Source organism: Rhinoderma darwinii, chromosome 5, assembly GCF_050947455.1.
Source record: "Rhinoderma darwinii isolate aRhiDar2 chromosome 5, aRhiDar2.hap1, whole genome shotgun sequence".
Taxonomy (NCBI): Eukaryota; Metazoa; Chordata; class Amphibia; order Anura; family Rhinodermatidae; genus Rhinoderma; species Rhinoderma darwinii.
In genome coordinates, this window is record NC_134691.1 from 76,675,805 (window position 1) to 76,696,763 (window position 20,959).

The window sequence follows — 20,959 nt, forward strand, 5'->3', positions numbered from 1 at the left end:
TTTAACAGCCGTTTTTGGAGCTGTTTTTCTATAGAGTCTATGAAAAACTGCCCCGAAAACGGCTGAAGAAGTCACATGCACTTCTTTTTCGTGGCCGTATTAAAAAACGGCCTCGTAAAAAACGCCCTGTTGGAACAGAATGCCGTTTTCCCAATGGGTAGATGTTTGGAGGCGTTCTGCTTCCGATTTTTCTGCCGTTTTTAGCACAGTGTGAACAAGGCTTATGTTTTGGTAAGGCTGTTTTCATATTAAGTCCTGCCTGTCCATTTATCATATGCGGCGGAAAAGCTCCTGGCGCATACATTAAATGGACACAAAAAACATGCAGTATCATTTTTTTTTTTACTGGACGCCACTGCATAAAATAGCGCAGTACCCCCCGAACTGAGGCTTTTTTAACCTCCATCGGGTGTATGGGACTGTTTACCATACGTTCTGGGAGCTTTCCTGGTGCATACATTACACGGATGGGCAGGATGTAATGTGAAATTACCTTTAGGCTGAGTTCACACGGGGCGGATACGCTGCTTAAAAGAACGACGCAGGAAATTTGGGGCGAAAAACTGCACCAAACTGTGGGGCAGTTTCTCGTCTGGAATGTCTGCTACGAAAAACTGCTTGCAGGCCGGCCTCCTGGGATGACGTTTCATCCATGTGACCGCCGTTACAGCCTGTGATTGGCTGCAGCGGAGGTCACATGAGATGAAGCGTCATCCCAGGAGGATAAAGCACAGATCCCTAGATAAGTATAATATAGTGTTTGTTTTCTGAGTGGCGTTTTTTGCGGCAGGATCGCTGTGAACCCGCCGTATATTTGCCATTTACTGCCCCCTTAGCACCCTCAGTCACAGAAGAGCAATAAATGAGCAATAAATGGCAAATGGGCATCGAAGGGGCATTGAACAGGACACTACAGGGGCAATAAGTGGCAAATGGGCACCAAGGTGGCACTGAATCCTCTGCCTATTTGCCATTTTTAGACCCCCATCAGTGCCCCCATACAACCAAAGCCCACAGTCTGACTGACCTGCTGGGCTTCTTACAGTGCACTGCGTCCGCTGATGCTGCTGGAATGGAGCCCTGGGGAAATAGCCAGAGCAGGACCGCATGGTAAGATAGGCCTTATTCACACGACAGGGTCCGATTGTTGGCCGACAAAATCGGCCGTTTTGGGCCGTTTTTCCCGGCCGGTTTGCATCCATTCCGATTCCGTTCCGGGCCGTGTTGCCATTTTTAACGGCCTATTTTCACCCGTTTTGCATCCGTTTTTTTCCCTGTCCATTTTAAAATTCGGATGAATTTCATTTGTAAATTTTTGCCACACACTTCCCTCTGTAGATAATGCTACACACTGCCCTCTGTAGATACTGCCACAGCCCCCCTGTTGGTAGTGCCACACAGCCCCCCTGTAGGAAGTGCCACACAGCCCCCCTGTAGGTAGTGCCGCACAGCCCCCCTGTAGGTAGTGCCACACAGACCCCTGTAGGTAATGCCACACAGTCCCCTGTAGGTAATGCCACACAGCGCCCTGTAGGTAGTGGCACACAGCCCCCTGTATGTAGTGGCACACAGCCCCCTGTAGGTAATGCCACACAGTCCCCTGTAGGTAATGTCACACAGCCCCCTGTAGGTAGTGGCACGCAGCCTCCTGTAGGTAGTGGCACACAGCCCCCTGTAGGTAGTGGCACACAGCCCCCTGTATGTAGTGGCACACAGCCCCCTGTAGGTAATGCCACACAGCCCCCAGTAGGTAATGCCACACAGCCCCCTGTAGGTAATGCCACACAGCCCCCTGTAGGTAATGCCACACAGCCCCCTGTAGGTAATGCCACACAGCCCCCCCCATAGGTAATGCCACACAGCCCCCTGCAGGTAGTTCTACACAGCACCCCCACCCCCGTAGATGGCACCCCCCCCCACCTGTCTGTAGATAGTGCCACCGTTCCAGGAGAAGTCCCTGACTTCAATGTCATTCACAAGTGCCTGACGTCACTGTGTCCATATATGGACACAGTGAAGTTAGGGACTTCTCCTGGAGGGGAATCCCCGGCCACATCGCCGGGGATTCCGCTTTAGAAGTCGCTGACGTCACTGTATCCATGTATGGGCAGTGAAGCCAGGGACTTCTCCTGGAGCGGAATCCCCGGCCACATCGCCTGTGATTCCGCTTCAGAAGTCCCTGACTTCACTGTGTGGACACAGTGAAGTCAGGGACTTCTGCTGGAGTGTTGCCACAGCGTTGCCGAAGCTCCTACAGGGAGCAAAAAACATACCCTCCTCCTCCTCCTCACATGCACTTCGCACTGTGAGAAGGAGAGAGCAAGCGACGGAAGACACGGCCGCAGAGCAGGAGAAATTCACCCGCTGGCGCCCCCCTTACAGCATGGCGGCTTGCGCCCTGCGCGACCGCACGTGTCGCATGTAGCTAAGGCCGGCCATGGGACCGCCCACTGGTCTTCTAAGCCAAGAATACTCAGACATTTAATATAAAAATATATATGAATCTGCTCAGCTCCTCCTGCTATATAACATGTTGCCCACATATTAGTCTTCATTTTCAACGTGAGAGGTTCCCTTTAAGAAATGATGACCCATCCACCCCCTGTGAAGGGAACTAATACACAGCTCCATTCAAGTGAGAGGAATTGCATTTTCCTGCATAGCGAGAGTAGTGGACAAGAGCACTGTTGACCAGGGAAACGAAGGGGTCTCAGCATTTAGACCCCCACCAATCATGAAGTGATGGCATATTCTAGCAACATAGTATTTTTTTTACTATGTTTCACATGCAATATGCTATAAAATCATATTATTAGTTGGTAAACTGCTTTAAATTATGTTCTTCTCAGTGTAGTTATTGCCATGTTAATTATGTATTAAGTTTTATACAGATGATATCACTTTAGACCTTGGTGAGATTAAAAGCCATGATCACTTACAATCATATTCAACATCCATTGTGTATGTAAAGTACAATATTTCAACTGCAGGTGATTTTGATCCTCATTCCACTGCTTTTCTGCATTTAAATTGTTCTTCTGACCCTATCACAAACCAATAAACCTTCACATTTAAATCCTATAAACACTCGCGTAGCTTTCATTACATCCAATAATGCTAGCTGACGAGACGATGACCCAAACTGAAATGTGACCAAGTCACTAACACTTTTCATTCTTAACCATGTGACACATGGAAGAATAAAAAAAAAGGTTCAAGTGAAAGAGGATTGGTCTCATGGTGTTCTTCAATTAAGATGCTCTTTCTAAAGGCCATCCCTGAAATAATCAGTCACCTGTGAGGTCATCCAGAATATTACATCTCCAAATGTTATGAAACTGGCATGATATATCGAACCACCAAGGAGGAAGGCATGTCGTGCATATCTTCTATTCATTATTGCTTTTTGTAGAGTTTTAACTAAGGCCTCGTTCACATCTGCGTTGAGACTCCGTTAGTTGCCTCCATTGCAGATCTGGCTGAAAATCCCGGAACAATAGTGCAGCATGCTGCGTTATTGTTTCTGGTCAAACCACAGACACCCTGACTGAAAACTGACGGAACCCATTAAAGTCAATGGGTTCCGTCAGCCGGCAGCGGTGTCCGTCGTGCATCTGAACTGGCGCTTCTGGTATTTTCGTTGTTCTGGTCCTCTGACGGAGCAGAACAACAGAAAGTCGAACTCAGGTATGAACCCGGCCTAAAGTTTGCTTTAATTATTGATGCCTGTGATTCGTAGTCTATTAACCTTTTTAAAAGGCTCCATTAATTACATGTAAGTCCCATGATCAGGGACGGATTCATCTATAGGCACAATCAGAGTTGTAATTAGGTTTTCCAACACCCAGATCAAAGATCCAGTTCACTATCATAGCCCTGTATTTAAATGCCCTGGTCAAGGCTGATGGGCTTGTTGGAATCCTCCCTGGCAACTAGCTCCAAGGGCACATGCCCTGTCAATCCCCCTAGCTATGCCCCTAGTTACATTAGGCGCTTACTATAGGTGGACCTGGGGGATGGGCAACAATTGAAGGCAAAATTTTCATATGATTACATTGATTGTGTGTATTTGTATGTATGGGTATTTATATGTTAATTAGGTATTCACAATGCTGTGGGATTGAGAGGAGGACACCCGGGAGGGACAAGGTGCCAGACAATCTGTGCCTACAGTCTTCACATGATTGATTCTGGAAGGCAGAATTCAGACAAGATTTATACTAGAAAGTTGTACCATGTCCCAATTGCTGTCTTTAGGGCATCAATTTATTATAGTATAGGACTTCCTTAATTTTTATATATACAGTCACGGGCTTTAAACAATGATCTGAACAATATTGCTCCCATCTGGAATGAACAACAACAAAGCTGCGGTTTTACATTATAGTGAATCTCAAAAAATATAAAAAGGAAACTCATTAGAAGCAAAATTATCCCAAAAATAATTTTTGATATACAGTAAATTTCCATTGCTACAGGAATCTATGCTCCTTGATAGGTGCCGGATTATCAAATATTCTGCATTATTGGACTGTCAGAGAAAAGTACATACGACTAAATTGCAATTGGGAAAGACAACACAAATAGTATTAGATTTTGTATCTGCATTAAGTCACTTTTTAATCAGGAGAGCATGCTTATTTATTCTCTTTTCAGTCTTCTGTTTATAGTCTTGTGAAAGATTATAATGCATTTCTGGGCTAGAAAACAAGTGCCAGTTTATCAGACTTTCTGGATTATTGGATGCCCGTCAAAAGGAATTTCACTGCACATGAAAATCACTAGTGCACAAGTAAGGCCTCATGCCCACTTTAGTGATTTTCTTCAGGGTACTATCCGGTTTTGTTTTAACAGATAACACACAGACCCATTCATTGCTATGGGGCTATGCACACTTCAGTTGTTTTAACGGTTCCGTGCGTCCGTAACGTCAAAAGTAGAACATGTACTACTTTTGTCCGTTGTTCAGTGTACGCCTTGCCCATTAAAGCCTATGGGTCCGTCAAAACAATGGACGGCACACTGAAGGCATCCGCGTGCCAAGTAACGGCAGGGCGTGTCAAAGTTCTCGACATTCAACACACAAGATGGATTTTAACGGACCGTTTAAACCGGAAGACAAACGGAAGCACAACATCCGTTTATAACGGAACTGATGTGGAGTGGCAACGGAAACCACACGGATGTCACCCGAATATTGCATATACGCTGTCACCAATATTAGGTGACTTTGCAACAGATCAGCAAACGTAAGTGTACACATTTGTGTTATTATGGTCAAATGGTTTTTATTTATCCAAATGCATGAGTGACAACTTTAACCTTGTTTACTGCCCTGTCATCGTGACAAGGTCATTCTGTGTCTATGGGAAAATCCAGCACTTGACTAACTCTTTTGGGATTGTCATCTGCTCTCATGTAAAGGCTGGCTTAAGAGAGTGCCAGAAGTTTGAGCAGGAAGGAAAAAACAGCAAAACCAAATTCTCTAGATGTAATCTCTGATCAGATGGTAATCCTTTCTGGACAAAGTGCCTGTACGTGGGTGGCAGTCACCTTCACCACTGCACAAACAAATGTCATCTAACTTAAACCTATACAGAAAGAGAACGAGACCCGTACACCCCCAGCTCCAGACAATCTTAGACAATGAAAAAAGGAAAATACAGTAATTCACGTCTTCACAATGTTTGGACATAATACTAGAAAAGTGAGAAAAGAACTATATGGGGAAAAACTGGTTGTTTCCGACACCCATTGGTCCAGAGTACCGGCTTACCTGGCCGTCCCTATGCGCCCCTATGAATGGAGTGGTACTTGACATGCTCGGCCACAGCTCCATTCACTTTATATGGGGTTGCTGGAGAGCTATTTACAAAAGGGGGAAAAACCATTTCACCTTTACAAATGGGGGAAAAGATAAAACATTTTGCTTGAGTGCTTCGATCAAAAACGGATCTGACATAACTTCTATGGCTTCATTATAAACGGAAACCATGGCACTAATGTGAACGGAGCCTTATTTGGCTAAACCCAAAATCCTCCAAACCTGGTCCCTAAACTGCTCAGATGTATATAATTTGTATACCAAAACAGAACGTCTATTAATATTTTATTACTTTTAATACATTTTAATTCCTCCCTCCCCATACCATATAATATGAAGCTGTGCTTATAATGGCATGAGCCACGGAGTGCCTGCTTGTGCTTTATAGACATAATCACCAAGACCTTTTCCAGTTCAGTCCTACCCGTGGGTGGGCATGACACACCAATATGTCAAACCAGATATAAAAAGAGCCATTAGCTGAATCGAGCTCATTAGATGAAAACTTTTGCAGATGCCCTTATAACAGAATAAAGTAGCAAAGAACAATAGCTCGGAATTGCCTTTCAGATGTTTTTTTTTTATATACATCTTCTTTATATGTTTTCATCTCAAGTATTATTTTATTTCTATAGCAGATATCTTTAATTGCCTCCAGGAGAGATGCATTAGGACTGGTAAAGCTATTTTCATCTGCACTTCAACACCGGGATAGCCCACATGCATGAGAAAAGTGCTCTGCCTTATGTTAATCCCACACAGCAAGAAGAAGCTCAACAATTTTATGTTGTAAAAAGCAAAGCAGACGAGAGTCTGGAGCATGTTGGGTTGAAATAGACTTTCTAACAGTCAGGCTTGGCACGTTCAATGTATCCCTGTCTTTCATATTTGGGATTTGAGATTTTGTACATAGAGGGATATAACTAATATAATTGTGACAGCTGTTCTCTGAAGTTGTGAGATTCCACAGTTTCCCTATAGCTGAAAACACTTAAAATAGTTTCTTTCATGTTGCACTCATTTCATTTTATTGAAATCGTTCTTTATTTGTGAAACTATTTTATAAAATCGATCAACTGCATAATTCCGATCAGTACAAAAGTAGAAAAAAAAACACTCAACCAAATTGAATAAAGCTAAGCCATTGTATAAGGAAAAGGTAAGCAACTTTCTAATATGCTTTGTGTTCTATTTCCTCACAGTTTTCAAGATTTCTGCTTGCTGTCAGTGAATGTGGACATTATCTTTTACATCAAGAGGTTGATAACCTGTACACCCTTAAAACTTTTAGCAATCCTGTTGCCCTTGTAGTATAAAAGAAAACTGAACAGTTGACAATAAATCATATACACGTACCAGGAGCATATGCTGCAGCTTGGCAAGTGTCCAGTCATGCCACATGTCTATAGCAAGTGTGATTGATGTATAAAACCCTTTATTAACACATATATTTGCAGCAAGAGTAAAATAGGTTTTAAAAACAATTATAAAATGCCCTTCTGTAATGTAGGGAAGTATTTACTGAGAGCAACAGGCGCACTACAAGTGAGGGGGAGACACAGTACAAGGGGGCACAGCAGGAACAATACATGGAGGGCACCGCGGGCACAGTATAAAGGGTCATAGCAGGTACAATATTAGGGGGCACCTGAGCAGATACAATATTAGAGGACAACTGGGGCAGCACATTAGGCACAATACTAGGGGCAGTCGCAGTAACACTATTGGGTTACAGCAGGTGAGTTAAAGCTGGAAAAAGCTTAGTAAAGGTCTGGGTCAGATGCAGAGGAAAAATAAAGAATACCACTGAAGATGTGAGTTTTTTACTGCCCCTTTTATAGAGGGGAGGTGTGACTTTTACTATGAGGCCCTGACATTACTGTGGACGCCTCTGGCTTTTTACCCATCTGTATATGAGTTCATCCAGAAGTTTTGCTTTGTTGTTGGCTATCCTGGGGGCATCACTCACTGTAGAAGTGCCTTACCCCTATGTCCTGTTTTAAGCAGGCAAAGAACTCACAAAGAATCTGACTCTGGGAGTAAGGGCCTGTTCACATCAACGTTGGCTTTCCGTCCAAGGGTTCCGTTAGAGGTTTCCGTCGGGTGAACCCCTCAACGGAAAGTCAAACGAAAACCTTCGCTTCCGTTTGCATCACCATTGATATCATTGGTGACTGAAACATTGCTAATGGTTTCCGTTTGTCACTATTCCAGCGACTTTACGTTTTTTGACGGAATCAATAGCGCAGTCGACTGTGCTATTAATTCCGTCACAAAAAAGGGAAACCTGATGCAAACGGAAGCTAAGGTTTCTATTTGACTTTCCATTGAGGGGTTCACCTGACGGAAACCTCCAACAGAACCCCTGAACGGAAAGCCAATGCTGATGTGAACCGGCCCTAACATGCATAGGACTGAGAGATCTAGAGAGAAAAAAAAGGAACAGGCAAAGATAGAGCATGGAAGAGTCTTATACACTTGTATGTGGGTTGAGTGACCTGACTTATTACTAAAGCCCCCCAAAGAATCTGTAATGGTTATGGTGTAGGGTTCCTATATTGAGTTACAACAGGAATAGCAGCTCTGGAGCACGAATAGCTCCTCTAATAAATAAATTGCTATGAAAATAAACCCCTGAAGGAGGCGGCTTTTTGGCCTTAAGGACGCATTGTATTTTAATTTTTTTAATTTCATCACTAAATTCCAAGAACCATAACTTTTTTGACTGATGTTGCTATGTCAGGTCCTGTTTTTTTTACTATTTCAATGTGTATTTTTGTTCATAAGTTTTTGGTACATCTTTCTTTTTTAAATTTTATTTAATATTGTAATGTATTGGAAAATTTATGTATTGCAATGCATTACCGCCTGTGCATGTATAAGGCACAAGCAATGGGATGTCCCTTAAAACCGTTAGCCCCAGCGATTGTGATTTCTGTGGCTGACAATCAGGTAAGAATGTCAATCATAGTCACTTATTGTGGGTGATCGAGCAGTAACAACGGCTGGGCCTCCATTATCACTGTGCTGTAAATGCAAAATATACATAAAAAGTAAAATAGGCCTTACATTATTTTACCATCAGTTTCTGAGGAAATTATTCAAAGGTAACAACCAATTTGCCTGCACTTCCTGTTATCACAAAAATGCCACAACTAAATAGAGAAAAAGCTAAATATCTGTTATTAAGAGAAATCTAATGTCCAAACTTTACTCTTTTTACTTTTGACTTATACATGGCTAATTTTAGGTATTTTTGTGACTTAATATTTTTGCTTCTATAACCAAGGCCCCTTTCACACCTTTTTATTTTCATTGTGGTCATATACCCATGATAGTGGCTCAGCAGGAGTGCAGTAACATGGTTTTGCCCCCCAAAAAACGGAAGAAAAAATATAGTGTAGGGCCTTACACCAGTTTCATATGAGCGTGTGCCCTGTATCTATCTATCTATCTATCTATCTATCTATCTATCTATCTATCTATCTATCTATCTATCTATCTATCTATCTATCTATCTATCTATCTCACCAATGAGTTGTCTTCTAGGACGGAATAGGAAACACATAAGGGCATGGTCACACGTAGCTGAATTGCTCTGGAAATCCGCAGCGGACCCGTTTCTCCATTGCCTTCCACAGCTTTGTGGCTGGGTTCATTTGCACGTTGCGGACAATTCCGCTGCTGAGCATAGGCTGCGGTGCGGAATTTGGTGTCCGCAGCATACAATGGTTGTTGCGGAGGTGTGGCGGACTGTTTGCGGACTCATTGCGGAATTTCTCCATTGACTTCAATGGAGATTCTAAGTTCCGCAATGAAATCCGCAGATGCAATGTAGATGTTATGTGTACTGCGGAGCGTATTGTTTTTTTAACTTGACATTTCTTCATTCTGGCTGGACCTATGTGTATTTCTAGGTCTACAGCCAGACTGAGGAAGTCAATGGGGCTCCCATAATTACGGGTGACTACGTGTGTGCACCCATAATTACGGGTGCGTTGCTAGGCGAGTAAATAGTCACTGTCCAGGGTGCTGAAAGAGTTAAGCGATCGGCAGTAACTGTTTCAGCACCCTGGACAGTGACTACCGATCACAATATACAGCAACCTGTAAAAAAAAATAGAAGTTCATACTGACCGAGAACGCCCTGCTTCTTTCTCCAGTCCGGTTTCCCAGGATGACGTTTCAGTCTAAGTGACGGCTGCAGCCAATCACAGGCTGCAGCGGTCACATGGACTGCCGCGTCATCCAGGGAGGTCGGGCTGGATGTCAAGAGAGGGACGCATCACCAAGACAACGGCCGGTAAGTATGAAATTTGTTTACTTTCACTAGGGAAAGTGCTGTCCCTTCTCTCTATCCTGCACTGATAGAGAGAAGGGAAGTACTTTCACCTCAATACGCAGCGGCCAGTCTGCATCAATTTATTGCCCATTTTGGGCAGATCCGCAACAGAATCTGCAACGCAGATTCTGTGCGGCATTGATGCGGACAGTTGCGGAAGAAATACGCTACGTGTGGCCATGCCCTTAGACAGCCTCTTACGGCTGCAATACTAGTGAAATACTAATATAATACTGATGACATATGGATGCATCTGTATATTTATCACACTACATAGACTCCATAGGTGTTTTACAAATACAAAGCTGAAAACAGTATAATAGCATTGAACATCATTAGCTCTGCAATACAGACTATATAAATATAAACGTTACATGAATGAAAGGATGCATTCACACTTGACAGATTAGTCAGTCCATCCTTTACATTTTTATATGACTCAAACTGACTTTATATTTTGCAGAATCCATTATTGCCAGTTTGTCACCATTTTAGATCTGTTGTAACGAAAATAAGAAAATACAGAAGTGTGAACCCCGTCTTAAACTTTCTTAAATAACATTATTGTAGACTGGCCCATTTATAGTAATACGTAAGTACCGCATGATAAAACCATATTGTAGCCGGAAGCAATGACTTAAATGTACAAGTAATATAAAGCTAAGAACTGCATTATTAATCTTCTGCTTCTGCTTTTAGAAACATCAACTGCTTTTCATTTTAACTCAAATACTACCAAGGTACAAAGTGACCCTGAATATCTTATTAAAGTTGCAGCCAAATCTGGCAGATTGCAGAAGAATAATTAATTGCTCAGGTTGTCCTCTAATTGGAACCATGGATTTAATCGTGACTTAACTGGTGACTGATTGGCCTTAAGCAACTTGAAAGAACAAACCTGTGAGGGGGACAGACAGAAAAATAAATGATTCTCTCCAGTAGCTTGAAGTTGTAAATGTCACGTAGTAATCTGTTATTCCCTAACTTGCGTACTTGCTTCCGAAAGTCCAAACAATGACATAGCTTCACGATAACCTATCGGTAAACATTGGGCTTTTCATAAGATGTGCTGAACAGTAGCAGAATTTCTAAATAACATTATTCAGATTAAAAAAAATAAGGGGGCCTAATGTCAAATTAGTATTATTATAGAGAAAGAGAAAAAAATGTGAGACTATATTAACATTGTGCATTAACAAAAATTTAGCGTATATTCCGTGAAATGCTCCCGTCATATATGCCAAACGTATCCCTAGAGTATGAGGAACTGGACCCATGCCGAAAGAATGTCCTTTTGGGAGAATGGTATGTGGCATATCATTTTTTAACTGTTTTAAAAGTCTAATCAACTACACTTTTTAATACAAAGGAGTCCTGCAAAAAAAGATTTTGTTTTTTTTTACAGTGGGAGCCAATGGGCGTTTGTATGCAACTGTAAGGGTGTACAGTTACATATGTTGAGCTCTACATTTGACACATAAATCAGGAGATTTTTCCGGCATATACCCCAAACATACTGTTAAAATTCACTGTGAACAGAGCCTTATGGTTATAAGTCATTTGCATAAATCATAAGTACTGTGTATAGTCAGGTTGGTTGAAAAGGGACTAATGTCCATCAAGTTAACCCATTGTCCACTTTTCCATAAAAGGTACAAATAATTTCTCCCCCTTCCCTAGAAGCTAACAAACTGGACCAACACTTAACTCAGTACTATAGAGCCGTAGCCACTCCGTGTGCCACCATATGGTATTACGGACATATTCATTGCAACACTTCTAGAGCAGAACACCTTCATAATATATGATGCCATGCCATGATCATGATCCCACTTTTATACGTGCCCAATTATAGCTCCATGCAACTTGGAGGTTGTAAGGAGTAGTAATACAGCCATGTAAAGGTAAGTATCTAATCTAGCACTTAAAGGGGTTTTCCGAGTTACTAAAATCTTCTCCTAATGGCTGCAAATGACATGAATTAACAAAACAAGCAGTACTTACCTGTAATTTCCCCCAGTGATCCAACGCTGATTCTCTGGCGGGAGATCCGGTGATGGTTTACATGCAGGCAACATGTGACCGCTGCAGCCAATCAGAGAGCTCGGTGGTCATGTGTTGTATTTTTGGCAGAATTCGTCGCTGCTGAGCTGCAGTGGTCACATGCTACCTGCATGTAAACAATCCTCGTGAGTGCTGCCGGAGCATCAGCGCTTGATTGCCGAGGGAAAGGATAGGTGAGTACTGCTTGTGTTGTTAATTCATGTCCTTTTCAGCCATTAAGAATTTTTTTTAGGAACCCAGATAACCCCTTTAAATGTTTATATGTTAGTTTATATGTATAGTGTTAATATATGCATTTAATGGTCTTCCGCAAATAGTTTACCGGCATTGCTTCTGCCTCAGGCATTAGAAACGTAAATAAAGATGAGCAAATTGATTTGCAAATCTTTAACTGTTACTAGATATAGGAAAACAGATTCCCAGTCTGTGGGCTTTGATTTCCTTACCTGGAGCTTCACAGTGGGTGAATGGATTTCCCCATCTCTAAAAATGGTTAAACATTTGACATCATTTCACAAACTATGAAGACTGAAGTTGAAGAATCGATTGCTCGTCGTAAGCAGTGCTCTACTTAACTTTCAGAATGACAATGCTAAAAATGGAACTTGCTCGAAAAACTTTGTCATACGCAACTGATTTGTCTTGCTGTCGTCATGGGTTGGAACTTGTTTCATATAAGTGATAAACAAGTGTTTATAAGAAGCTGCTAGAATTTTGTTCCAGATGGAAGTTGATGTGATGATCAGAATATACCTATATGTGGATACACTGGAAAGCTGTGTAAATCCTCTTTAAAGATTTATACGGTACTTAAAGAAAAACTCTGACAAGGAGACAACAACCTCCTTACCACATTCTTCCACAAGACCCTCTAAGGGAAAAAGCTACTAGGGGAAAAAAAAAATCCACTTTCCTAGATATTTGAGCTTTAGGGCTGGGGAGAGCCGTCCATCTTCTATTCTGTACTGTTCATCAGTGCACATTCCCAGAAATGGGAGTAATATCTCCCAGTCTCTAGAAGATCATAAAGATCTGCATGTACCACCTTTAGTCAACATTGCTATGCAATGGCACAAAGATATTTAGGCACAGCAAAAAGAAGGGCCAAATAATTATTCACATGGAAAAACTGCATTGAAAATCAGGTCTTTTCATGTGAATTCTTACCTGAAGTCAAGATGTTTGCATCTTCTGACTTTCTGTATAACATATTTACAAATCAATACTGCATTCATGAATGCATCAAGTGACAATGGTAGATCGCCATCATACAGTGTGATCTACCATAATCATTGGGAAACCCGCCAGGCCACTTCGTCTCCCCTGTAGATGACATGTGGCTATTGCCAAATAGTCATCTATCTCATTTTCTGCAGAGGAAGTCCATAACCATAAATGGAACCTGTTACCCCTGTTAATCTGCCCTCAATGAGGGAAACATAAAGTAGTAACAGAGACTCTGATTTCAGTGGTGAAGCCGTTTCGGGGAACTTACATTTTAATCTTTAAAGCGCGCTGCTAAAAATGAGTCCACACATATTCATAAGCTGCCGCTCCCGTCGGCAAGCCACAGCTGAGTGACAAATTTCTCCCTATTACTGCCCATAGAGCGAGATCTGCCAATCAGTGGGGGCTGGGCCAGAGTGTTAGCTAGGCGAGGGGACTCATCGCTAGTAGCGCGCAGTAAAGATTAAAATGTACATTTTCCAAAATGGCTTCACAATAACATATAAGTGACAGACTGCTGAAATCAGTGGGTCTGATACTACTTTATGCTGCCCTAAATTAGGGCCGCATAACGGAGGTGACAGGTTCCATTTAAGATGACCTACAGTAATGATTTCAGATGGTCATTTTCTAAAAGACTTGTTGTTGATGGTTGGTCTGTGAAGGATGTCGTTTTCAATGAAACTCCATAGGTAAAAATTGCCTATACATCTCTGCCTTCATTGGATCTGTGCTTTTATTGATGGGAGGACAGCTCTGTTTTCGGCATAAACACATTTTCTATGACCAAAAAATCCAGCACGGAAGATCAAATTTTAAACAGATATCAGTCTTTGAAAATGCGCCAACCGTCGACATGGTCTAAATCTGTCTTTTTGGCAAAAGCTCTAATGTATCACCCACTTAAGATCTCTGGTTAAGGGTCAATTGGTCCAGCTGCTTCCTGCTATGGGAGACCGGTATGTTTTCTCTAAGCAGTATGGCAGCTGGAAGCCAGGATGAGACATTCAAATAACAGGTAAGATCTGTTTTTAGGGGGTGGAGGAGCAGCATTAGGGGTAAGATTATGGGGATAGGGGTAAGATTATGGGGAGCTAAAGGTAATTGTCATGGCCCAACCTGAGCGACCGCATCCCTTCCTCTGCCTGGTGGGAACAAGAGGACAGGACACCACGGCTCTCCTCTGCTAGCAATACGTGGCTCCAATAGCAGGTTCAAGACCCGGCGTATTGTGTGACGTCACTCTCCCCGGCCCTTAAAGTGGAATTGCTCCAATCTTTCAGTGATTGGGTGTTGTTTGTTCCTGTTGTTCCCTGTGCTTTTCCTGTGTTTGACCTGGCTTTTGTCTTGACTCTGCATTATCTGATTATCCGTGTACCGACATCTGACCTAAACCTGACCTTGTCTCCTGATATTGATTACTGGTTCTGACGTTGCCCGTCTGTTATATGCCTCCCTGCGGTGGTTAAGGGTGAAGAACAGGAGAATTTCTGTGAATCCCCACCGCAGGTTGGCCTAGCCTCTGCCAACTCAATAACTGTTTCACTCATTAATTGTCCCTACCTATTGCCCAACTTCTAGAGCGCAACTCCAAGTCTGCAGTATGTCACTGTCGTCTGTTTTCACTATGCTGTGCTACTCAGCGTCACTGTTCCTAAAACTTTATTTGAGATCTGACTATGCTAGCCAGGTCCCAGCATCCTGGAGCGCTGGTGGCCTTTTAGTCGAATACTGAGCATTATAGTAATACTGCAGCCAGAGTTTTGTTAAGAACAGTTCTATTTACTTCCTATGCTCATTACCCCCCCCCCCCCATCCCCCATGAACGTCCATCAAGATCAATATCTCTAAATGTTACATATAACAACTGCCATTAAGTGTATTAATAATGCTATAACTAGCAATCATCAGCAGAAGTTATTTGGACAATACCAATTTTTATAATTTAGCCTTTGTACACCACCACAATGGATTTGAAACAAAACAAGAAAGATGTAAAGGAACTATAAACTTTCAGCTTTAATTCAAGGGGTTTAACAAAAATATTGTGTGTACTATTTAGGAATTACCAACATTTTTCCATAGTCCCTCCATTTTTACATGCTCAAAAGTAATTAGACAAACTAACTTAATTAAAATTATAAGGATTATAAGGATTGTTAGTTAACTCGCCTGAAAAAGGAGTCTGTGTGCTCTGAAAGTTTGTATATAGAACTTTTATGGTTAGCCAATAAAGGTATCATACCTACTATACTTTTGTCTGTTTTGACACAAAAGTATTTAACATTTCATAATACTTGGATGAATATCCTTTGCAGTCAATGACTGTCTAAACTTTTGGATCATTAGCCATCTGTACTGTGAAGACCTATCCTATCACTTTTGCAGCATAGCAGAAAGTTTAGTACTATACACTTCGCTACTCCAATCCACAGTCACATCATGAATAAACACCAGTGACCCACTTCCATTCGCAGCCATACATGTCCATGCCATAACACTGCCTCAACTATGTGTGACATAATGTGGTATGCTTCGGATCATGAGGCCTTCCTTTCCTTCTCCATATTGTTCTCTTTCTATCATTCGAGTACAAATTCATTTAGGTTGAGAGAATCTTGTTCCAGAACTGGGTGTTTTTTTTTTAATATGTTTTCTATTAAAGTCGAATCTGACCTTTCTGTTCTTGCGTGTTACCAGTGGGTGGCATCTTGAGATAAACCCTCTGTATTTACATTCATGAAGACATCTCTTATTCCACTTATTCCTGGAGAGTGTTCTCAAATTGGCTAGATGTTGTGAGGGGATTTTTCTATACCAAGGAAAGAATTCTGCGATCATCCACTTTAGTTCTCTTCCATGTTCTTCCAGGCCTTTTGGTTTTCCTGAGCTCACCTGCGCATTCCTTTTTTTAAAGAAAGTAACAAATTGTTGATTTGGCCGCTCCTCAAGTATCTGGTTTTATTTTCTCAGCCTAAGGATGGTCTTCTTCATTTGCATTGACATGTCTTTGAACCACATATTATGAGTTCCCATGAACAGCTACCAAATACAAATTCGACAGTAGCAGACCTTTTATCGCCTTTATTTGAAATAATGAGGGAACAGGTCACACCCGTCCATGAAACTGCTTTTTAGTTGATTGTCCAATTACTATTGAGCATGTGAAAGTGGAGGAACAATAGAAACAATGGCTGTAATACCTAAACGGTTAGTGAAATATTTTTGTTAAACCCCTTACTTTAAAGGGGTTGTCCAGAACTAGAAAAGCATGGCTGCTTTCTTCCAAAAACAGCACCACACCTATCCACATGTTATGTGAGGTTCTGCAGCTAAGCCCCATTCATGTCAATGGAGCTTGGCTACAATACCAGACAAAACCCATGGACAGGGGTGGCGCTGTGTTTAGAAGAAAGCAGCCATGTTTACTAATCTAATCCTGGGCAACCCCTTTAACACTTAAAGAGTAACTAAACTTTCAAAAAACTTCTGACATGTAATAGTGACTTGTCAAAAATTTTAAAAGGTGAGGGTCCAAGCACTGAGACCCCAACTGATCGCTAAAACGAAGCCGCATAATCCCTCAAGTGAGCGCTGAGCCACTTAGTTTCTGATAGGCTTTTCTCGGAAAACCGAGCAAATGGTGTTCGGGCTCAATAGAAAGTCTATGAGTCCGTACACCAATTGCTCGGCTTTCCGAAAAAAGTCAATCAGAAACTAAGCGGCTCAGCACTCACCGGAGCCCTTCTGCTTCTTCGTTTTAGTGATCAAGGGGGTCTCAGTGCTCGGACCCTCACCGATCAAAACTTCTGACATGTCACTATTACATGTCAGAAGTTTTTTGAAAGTTTACTTACCCTTTAAAATCTACACATCAAGTATATCTTCCTCCCATGTTTCAAATCCATTGTGGTTGTGCACAGAAGCTGAATTATGGCAACTGTGTCACTGTCTAAAGTATGTGTGTATATATATAAATATATATATATATATATATATATATATATATATATATATATATATATACATACACATATACCACTGAAAAAGATTCATCATATCATTACAATATGTGTGCAGTTTCTTAATACCATGAGAAAAGTTGTATTCATATTGCAGGTTCCAGTCTCATAAACTGGAGATGACACATAAATGGCCACAAGGTAATCAGCATTACATATAGTGTAAGTGTCATTTTTACACTTGATATTTGAAGGGATTATATTCTGCATGACATTGAGCATATTATGCTGTGATGCAGGTTCATCGGTTTGGCCCTATAGGCACATTGTTATGTGTTCAAATGTCAAACATGGATACTGTAGGGTATTAGACATCATGTTATACTCATGTTAAAATGTACTAAATATATATTTTATTCCCTTTCTATTGTTTTAAAAGTTTATTTTGACTAGTTTGTAAGAGGTTGAAAAATGTCAGATTGATTTTAATGAGTGTAATAAATTGTGCATTTGCATCACCACAACAGAATGTGATTAAATAATTATATATTCTTGCTATACTTGAAGGTTATGTTTTCGTTTGTAGATCACTTACCGTTTATATATAGATAAAATCAGAAGCATAATTGAGGTCCTAATGCAAAATCTGTAACATGGCCCCCCAACTACTATGTGCTATTTATAATACTAATAGTTTTCTTATGTGGCAGAAGGCCAATTGGGCTTTCTCCAGCGCAAAGGCCTGCGTGCAACTGCTAGCTCAGTACCCCCTATACAGTAACTACGCCTCTGGATGTAAATGCCGTTTATTTTTGTGCAGCCCTAGGCTGCGTTCTCAGTTTTGCTGGTTGCTATTGTTAACAGCTGACAAGCTTGTCGATAGAGACACCACTAACAGCTGATTTCTTTTTCCAAGTAGTGGTATTTTTGACACATGTTTTCTGCAAATCGCAGCAAAACGTGATGAAAAAGGCAACAAAACCTCTACGTATGGACACAATTCATTTATTTCAAGTGCAGAAATTTAAATTGCGATATAGTTCGATATGGATAAAAGAAAGATTTTTCAGATACTTCAAAGGGTTATCCTAGAAAAAAGGATTTACTTTTTGTTCCTCCAATAAACAGCGCTAAGCCTTTCCATGGACTGTGTTTCGTATTGCAGCTCATTCCCATTCAAGTGAAATGGACTGAACTACAATATCAGACGCAGCCTATGGAGAGATGCACTGTTTCTAGAAAAAGGCAAATATTTTTCCTAATCCTGAACAACCACTTTAATTTCTATGCTTGGTCCTACCAGGGCCTTATTTAGGGTATCTGAAAATTAGGCAGCCAAACTTTTATCAAACGCTTGTGCCGCTGTATCCGTAAGGGGTACGGTGTGCCAGTTTATAAGAAATCAAGCTAGTGGCTAGTTAAAATAATGTGAATAAATATTTGTAATTGTTGATTTTTTAATAAATTCTTAATCCAGATAACATTACCTAATAAATTATCCAATTTTTCCATATTTAATATGTTTTGCATGATGTTTAATATTGAGAAGCAATAAATAATTTCCAGTAAACTGGCAAGTCTATTAGGATGAACCTGCCCATGGCAAACCTTGCAGATACCTTCCATCTGGAATTCTGTTCATATTGAAACCCAGAACATGTTCTGGAAATGCATCAATTGTAAATGTATATTACGTAATTATAACTATTTAGTGTAGCTTTTATTCTTGTGCACACTCTCTTACATAATTGTCAATAGTTTATAATGGATTACTTTTAGAATCTGTAAATGGTCATCTACATAATCTAATTATTATCACAATCAGAGTTTGAGTTTATGGTAGGGGTGGGGGACTAGGACTGCCTTCAGGCGGGTCCCTGGTGGTTCAGATAATGCTGTATTAATTTACGTTTTAATGTAACATTTATTTAAAAGGGTAATCCCATCTAAGGCATCTATCGGATTGCCTGTTTCATTCATCCAGGCAGGGAATTAATGAAGTGGTGGCCGCACAGGTTCGCCCATTTATTCGTTCTGCATGCGGAGGTCAACAGCGGGCAACCCACCAGGCTGGATGGGAGTTAGGGATCTCTAGATAGGAGCTACCTGGGACCCACATCTATCAGACATTTATGGCATGTGTCTTGGATAGGAATAACCCTTTAAGTGAGCACAGCATCTGCCCTTATTTAAAAGATATTAGGTGTTGAGATAAGTGGGTGATAGTCAAGAAAACAAGTGGGTGATAGTCAAGAAAAAGCACTTCACAATTTGCCCATTACCTGTTGAAGAGCAAGGGGCTGACATACACTTTTTTTTTTGTACAGAAGCGCTTTGCTATTCAAACCCTCCTCTATATATAAGGAAACACATTGTTGGGAGTGGACCTCAATATCAGAGCATCGGGACCAAATTTCAACACCTAAAAATGCTTGTGTTCTCTCTTATTTATACAGAAACCCCCTTTAATGTGACTGCCCTTATAGCATGACATGAACATTTCAATATAGATCTACCTACAATGATTCAGCTTGCTGTTCCTCCGCCAAGTATATTATTCACTCCTGACACTTGAAGTAAAAGATTGCAGGAGTTCTCAGACTGGGTTATTTTGGGTGATGTTTGTATCAGTGTGACCTTTTAAGGAATATACAGTATTTGCTGATGTAAAAAATAAGATAAAGTATCTGTGTATTCACTTCAATGAGAAAACTACTTGACGTTCCAAGGAGAATCATTTTTAGTTAGTTAAAGTTATTTGTGAATAATAAAAATAACATTTAATACTAGTAGTGCGACCGTGTGACCTGTGTCGTGGCCAAAGTCTAATTCAAGTTTTAAATAAAAATCTACAGCCAGGAAATTTTATATGATTCAGTTTTCTCCATTGAGATTGTTGGGGGCTCCCATATTTGGAGGAGTGGTCAGTGCTCCATTCTCTTACAATACGGTAGAGCCTAGTGGCTGCCACTAGTTTTATTATATCATAATTTATATCATACCATAACTTCTGATCCTGCTGTGACATTCTGCAAACAGAGGTCCACATTCTATTAGGAGAGGTAAATGGTTTTCCCCCTAGAATTATTCCCTTACTGCAGGGGTCAACATTTTAGTATAAATGTCATCCACACAGCTGGCTATATACTACAGATTCCAGGTGGGCACTTTGGGAACAATTTGTTGTTCACAGTTGGTTTATGACGGTTGTCGTTCTGGACAACAATACCATAAGTTAAAATGACCAGGGCTGGGCTTCTGTTAATGAAGTGTACATATTTTGTTTGGCACAAATGACTTTCCATGTATTACTGATGACTATTAACATGGTACGTAGATCAACTTTTACACAGACTTTGTGTCATGAAAAGGCGCCAACAGTCATTAGAAAATGGTCTTTGTTCAATTTACATTGCTAGTAGGTTATTGACATACAACTTCCTGACTTACGTCTGAAAGCACATGTCATGGCATGCTGCATGCATCCTCCGCCCCTTTTCCCATCTCTAATTGGGAGGTTGGGCGCAATTTCACATTGTG

At 41.0% G+C, this 20,959-nt stretch overlaps 1 protein-coding gene across 3 annotated transcripts in view; it reads right to left on the bottom strand.

The window, feature by feature from the left end:
* The window catches only part of TRIM55 (tripartite motif containing 55), a 140,613-nt gene that overhangs the window by 51,567 nt on the left and 68,087 nt on the right, over positions 1-20,959 (bottom strand). The gene's annotated exons all lie outside the window — the stretch shown is intronic.